Genomic DNA, 6,000 nt, shown 5'->3' on the forward strand with positions numbered 1-6,000 from the left:
CCAGTGTGGGTGTGAAGGTCAAGGCAGAAGTAAAGCCATCAAATCCAGGATGTTGACCATGAATCAACGTGGGTTGTCTAAAACTTGTTTTTATTTGGCCACAGAATAAGCTGGCCAGAGTTAAAGGCATAGTGCTTGTGCAAACAAGTAACTGCTATTGCCGTTCCAAGATCCTTTGACCTACGTCAATTAGTATGTTATTCTTTGGTGCTAGAGGATTCTACTCCTTTATAGTAATGGTCTCCTGCAATGAATTGTAGATATGATTTATTCTGAAAATGAAAAGACTTTGGTGATAGGAGATGAGAATGTCCATCAGGATTTCAAAAGCTTCAGGTGGCTGTTGTTTCATGGCATTAAAGATCAATTTAACCTAAGGTTAAAGAAGACTGCTTGGAGACGTACAGTTAAGTGATCATTAGCTGTTTGTGCTTGTGGCTGAGGTGGGGGTGAGGAGGAGATTCTCTCCTTTAGTGGAGAACAGTTTTTCTCTTTATGAACCTAGAACATGGCAAGAAACACCAAGGCATTTCTGGGTTTGTAAAGACTAAAAATTATCTTCTTGGCTCCCTTTATACCAAAAAAATACTTCAAACATAATATGTAGCTGTTTCTATAGGGCCGTGGCATCTTAAAAAGGTGCAAAGAACTGGAGTGGAAGGGAATGACCGTACTGTCCAGTCATTTATTAGTGACGGCGTATACATTTCTACATATTTCTTGCCTCAAAGGTATTCTTTACGCTCAGAGGGATTCTAAAAGCCATAAGAGAGCTCAGTAGTGTGGGAAGACTGGAATGGAAATGCATTTCCCTTTCTGAAGGCAGCACAGAGAGGCATAAGCACCATCTTTGCTCCACCTCTGTATGTGCCAATAATATATTTTCACAATGGTAGAAAATCAAGGAGAAAAGTATGAGAGAGTTTAATTCCCTCATTCTTCCAGTAAAGTAGAATGGTGAAGTCATTGTACAAATGGCAGTCCAGAGGTTGTCACATAGAATCCAGATATATTAGGATCTTTAAAAATAATTAAACCAAGTTTTTGGGTTGTTGTTGTTGCTGTTGTTGTTGTGTGTTTTCTTACCATTGAGGAAACTGAGGCCCAAAGAGTACAAGTGGTTTTCCCATGGCCACTGATGGTTGGAAGTAGTCCCCATACTATAATGCTTATGCTTCATCAGACTTGTTTCACAGAACAGAGTTCCTTCTAATAAAGAAAGGTTGTGCAGAAAATAGCATCCTCCTCATCTACCACAAGGAAGCTACTTTCAGAAAGACCACTTGCTCTGAATTATTCAGGTGATCAATGATCTTACGGCTCCTCCCAATCACTGTTAGTTCATTTCCCTGTTCATAGTTAGTTCTTGGGAGGAAAGAAAAACAAAGGAGATAAAACACATCGTCATTATTCTACCTGTTAGTGCTTGTGGTGGGGGGTTTATGTGCAGAAAGGGTGGCTGGAAAGGTTGAAATGATTTTTGGTGACTACCTGTAGATTTTATTTCTTCTAAAATATTAAGAATGTACCCCAAATTGAAAGCTTAACTGCAAATACATTGGCACTCTTACCTTGCAAAATCTCCAGTGTTTCATGACTCAAAATTCAAATGTTGGATCTTATTCAGTCATATAAATCACTCATCTTCAGTCTATGAGTTTCTCTCATGATTTATATTTCTGTTAGAAGCATTATGAGTTTCAGACATCAGGTTTTGTATTTGTAAATGTGTGAAAGTGGATGAGTGAGCGAAAGAAGGTAAGTTCCCAGGCTTTTCTAAGCTGAGAATGTCAACCTATGTGTGAACAAATGCCTTCCTAGCCGATACTGGGTGTAAACCACTTGAAATTTTGGAGGAGAGCCAACATTTCATCATCTTGGCCAGTCACTTCATACACAATGTAATGCTCTCGTGTGCTGTGCCAGAGCAATGAAATGCCAAAGGCTTGTCCAAAATGCCAATGATAATACACCTATTTTCATCTAGCACAACCACTGTAGTTCACGTACTTTCCCAACTGAAAAATGCTGGTGAACCAGCACAGTGAGGCCAAGATAAGTACCGGCTTACAGTTACTGGCAAACAGCAAAGACAATTAAACTTCAGTTATTGAGTCACTTGTCAGCTGGGCAGGCTGACTTCGACTCCTCTAACAGGGAGTTTTCAAGCTGTGTAGGATTTGCCATCTTGAGCTTGGTTCACATTAATAGAGTTGTGTTGTTAAATTCTAGAAAAGCCAAATGTTTTTAATAGAGGCTCGATGGCTGGATTCTGGAGCATGTGCAATACTTACCATTCTAGTTTCTGAACTGAAATCGGTTGTTGATGCCAGGAGGGGAGATTATGACATGCATTAATGCATTGTGAGCAGACGAAATGCAACTCCTCTTTGCTGGTTAAGAACCTATGTGAATACCATACCAAGTCAGCCTCCCACACACAGGAATCTTCCTCATCACTTCAGTGGGAGTTTTACGTGGGAATTAAGAAGAAAGAGGAAAATGTCACCCAGGGTGTGGGCCTGATCATGATTTAATATCTAAGCCAAGAAGTCCTCAGAGAGTGAAAGCTCCTGCCCACATAGCACTAAATCGTGAACACATGCAACTGTGGGCCTTGGAATAAGCTTCACAGTGCTTTGGATGGAATGAGTTATAAGCTATATTTGATAAACCTGAATGGACAGTCCCAAGAGACCTTCATATTAGGATCTTTAATTGAGTACAAAGGATAGAATGGTCAGTATTTACTTTTGTTTTTTCTTTGTAGGAGACCACAAAAGTCCCAGTTAATGTCTGCTGAGAAATAAAGGCTAAAACATACCTTCATCGTCTGGAACAGTGATGCAGGAGGCAAGAGGCTTCCTTGACTAAACCAATTAATTATACTTTCTGTATGATTAAGATGCATTTGTGGAAAATTAGAGTCCATATAATTTTGATTACTATTAAAAAATACAAACACCAAACAAGCACAACCATGTTTTATTAAAAGAAATAATGGAGCTTATGGGATCAGTCCATGGCATTTAAAGGCAGTCCAATTCTCTTTCCCATGGGGTAATTACATGACTCAGTCCACTGGACACCCAGCTGAACCAAAGCAGATTTGCAGGGAGTGAGGAGAGATCGGTTTGGGATTCCTTTTGCTTGGCTTTTAAGTTGATGAATTACTGTAGAGCTGGGTGTGATCTTCTGAACCAGGAGGGAGGGCATTTATAAGTAAAGAGGCAGTCATCTTGTGGCTTTGGTCCTACTCATGTTTGAAAATTAAAGAAATGAAAGAAACATTGAGAATGAAGTTTATGCAGCCATATCCAAGAGACCTGGGAAGGCTGTATTTAATCACCAAGGATAGAAGCCAAGGACACCTCTCTGTAAGACTTGCTGCCGTTCAACCTGATATAATCCAGTCATTGTTCTCTATTGCAAATACATTCCAACTGTACCCCTGACTCCTCTCATGACAATATGGTAGGCTTTCATCACCTCCCAGGAAAGATGGCTTTACTTATAACTTTTACATATCTTAGCTGCTTCTCCTAGAAGCAGGGCATGCAACATTTTGCAGGTAGAGCAGATTGTGTTTAAGACCTTTGTGAGGACTTAAAATTATATTGGAGTACCTGTATTCTATTTCCAAACTCAACATAAGTAACTTTCTAAGACAGGTAAATAAAATAGAACATCATATTTCGGGTAGGATTTTACCAACATAGTGGCATCATTATTCCTCTGGAACTGAAGCTCATGCTGATTCCATCTAGTAAGTACGTTTTTGGGTTTCTTATACATGTGGACTGAATTCTGGCCTTTATGTGCTGCTCTCAACTCACTGGATTCTCTAACTCAGTTTAAACAGGGTAAAGGGTATTTATGTGTGGATGTTTTTAAATACTTTAGCTTTTCAGAGCAGTTTTAGATTCACAAATTGAGAGAAAGGTATCGAGATTTTTCCATATACATCTCTTGCCCCCACATATACACAGCCTCCCCCATTATTTTTTTTTAATTTTTTTTATTCTTATGTTAATCCCCATACATTACATCATTAGTTTTAGATGTAGTGTTCCATGATTCATTGTTTGTGCATAACACCCAGTGCTCCATGCAGAATGTGCCCTCCTCAATACCCACCACCAGGCTAACCCATCCTCCCACCCCCCTCCCCTCTAGAACCCTCAGTTTGTTTTTCAGAGTCCATCGTCTCTTATGGTTCGTCTACCCCTCCGATTCCGCCCCCTTCATTCTTCCCCTCCTGCTACCTTCTTCTTCTTCTTCTTTTTTTTTTCTTAACATATATTGCATTATTTGTTTCAGAGGTACAGATCTGAGATTCAACAGTCTTGCACAATTCACAGCGCTTACCAGAGCACATACCCTCCCCAGTGTCTATCACCCAGTCACCCCCTCCCTCCCACCCCACCCCCCACTCCAGCAACCCTCAGTTTGTTTCCTGCGATTAAGAATTCCTCATATCAGTGAAGTCATATGATACATGTCTTTCTCTGTTTGACTTATTTCGCTCAACATAATACCCTCCAGTTCCATCCACGTCGTTGCAAATGGCAAGATCTCATTCCTTTTGATGGCTGCATAATATTCCATTGTATATATATACTACATCTTCTTTATCCATTCATCTGTCAATGGACATCTTGGCTCTTTCCACAGTTTGGCTATTGTGGACATTGCTGCTATAAACATCAGGGTGCACGTACCCTTTCGGATCCCTACTTTTGTATCTTTGGGGTAAATACCCAGTAGTGCAATTGCTGGATCATATGGTAGCTCTATTTTCAACTTTTTGAGGAACCTCCATACTGTTTTCCAGAGTGGCTGCACCAGCTTGCATTCCCACCAACAGTGTAGGAGGGTTCCCCTTTCTCCGCATCCCCGCCAACATCTGTCATTTCCTGACTTGTTAATTTTAGCCATTCTGACTGGTGTGAGGTGGTATCTCATTGAGGTTTTGATTTGGATTTCCCTGATGCCGAGCGATATTGAGCACTTTTTCATGTGTCTGTTGGCCATTTGGATGTCTTCTTTGGAAAAATGTCTGTTCATGTCTTCTGCCCATTTCTTGATTGGATTCTCTGTTCTTTGGGTGTTGAATTTGATGAGTTCTTTATAGATTTTGGATACTAGCCCTTTATCTGATATGTCATTTGCAAATATCTTCTCCCATTCTGTTGGTTGTCTTTTGGTTTTGTTGACTGTTTCCTTTGCTTTGCAAAAGCTTTTTATCTTGATGAAGTCCCAATAGTTCATTTTTACCATTGCTTCCCTTGCCTTTGGTGATATTTCTAGGAAGAAGTTGCTTCGGCTGAGGTCGAAGAGGTTGCTGCCTGTGTTCTCCTTTAGGATTTTGATGGACTCCTGTCTCACATTGAGGTCTTTCAACCATTTGGAGTCTATTTTTGTGTGTGGGGTAAGGAAATGGTCCAGTTTCATTCTTCTGCATGTGGCTGTCCAATTTTCCCAACACCATTTCTTGAAGAGACTGTCTTTGTTCCATTGGACATTCTTTCCTGCTTTGTCAAAGATGAGTTGACCATAGAGTTGAGGGTCCATTTCTGGGCTCTCTATTCAATTCTATTGATCTATGTGTCTGTTTTTGTGCCAGTACCATGCTGTCTTGATGATGACAGCTTTGTAATAGAGCTGGAAGTCCGGAATTGTGATGCCGCCGGCTTTGCTTTTCTTTTTCAACATTCCTCTGGCTATGCGGGGTCTTTTCTGGTTCCATACAAATTTTAGGATGATTTGTTCCATTTCTTTGAAAAAAGTGGATGGTATTTTGATGGGGATTGCATTGAATGTGTAGATTGCTCTAGGTAGCATTGACATCTTCACAATATTTGTTCTTCCAATCCATGAGCATGGAACGTTTTTCCATTTCTTTGTGTCTTCCTCAATTTCTTTCATGAGTATTTTATAGTTTTCTGAGTAAAGATCCTTTGTCTCTTTGGTTAGATTTATTCCTAGGTATCTTATGGT

This window comes from Neomonachus schauinslandi, chromosome 7 (assembly GCF_002201575.2).
Source record: "Neomonachus schauinslandi chromosome 7, ASM220157v2, whole genome shotgun sequence".
Lineage (NCBI taxonomy): Eukaryota > Metazoa > Chordata > Mammalia > Carnivora > Phocidae > Neomonachus > Neomonachus schauinslandi.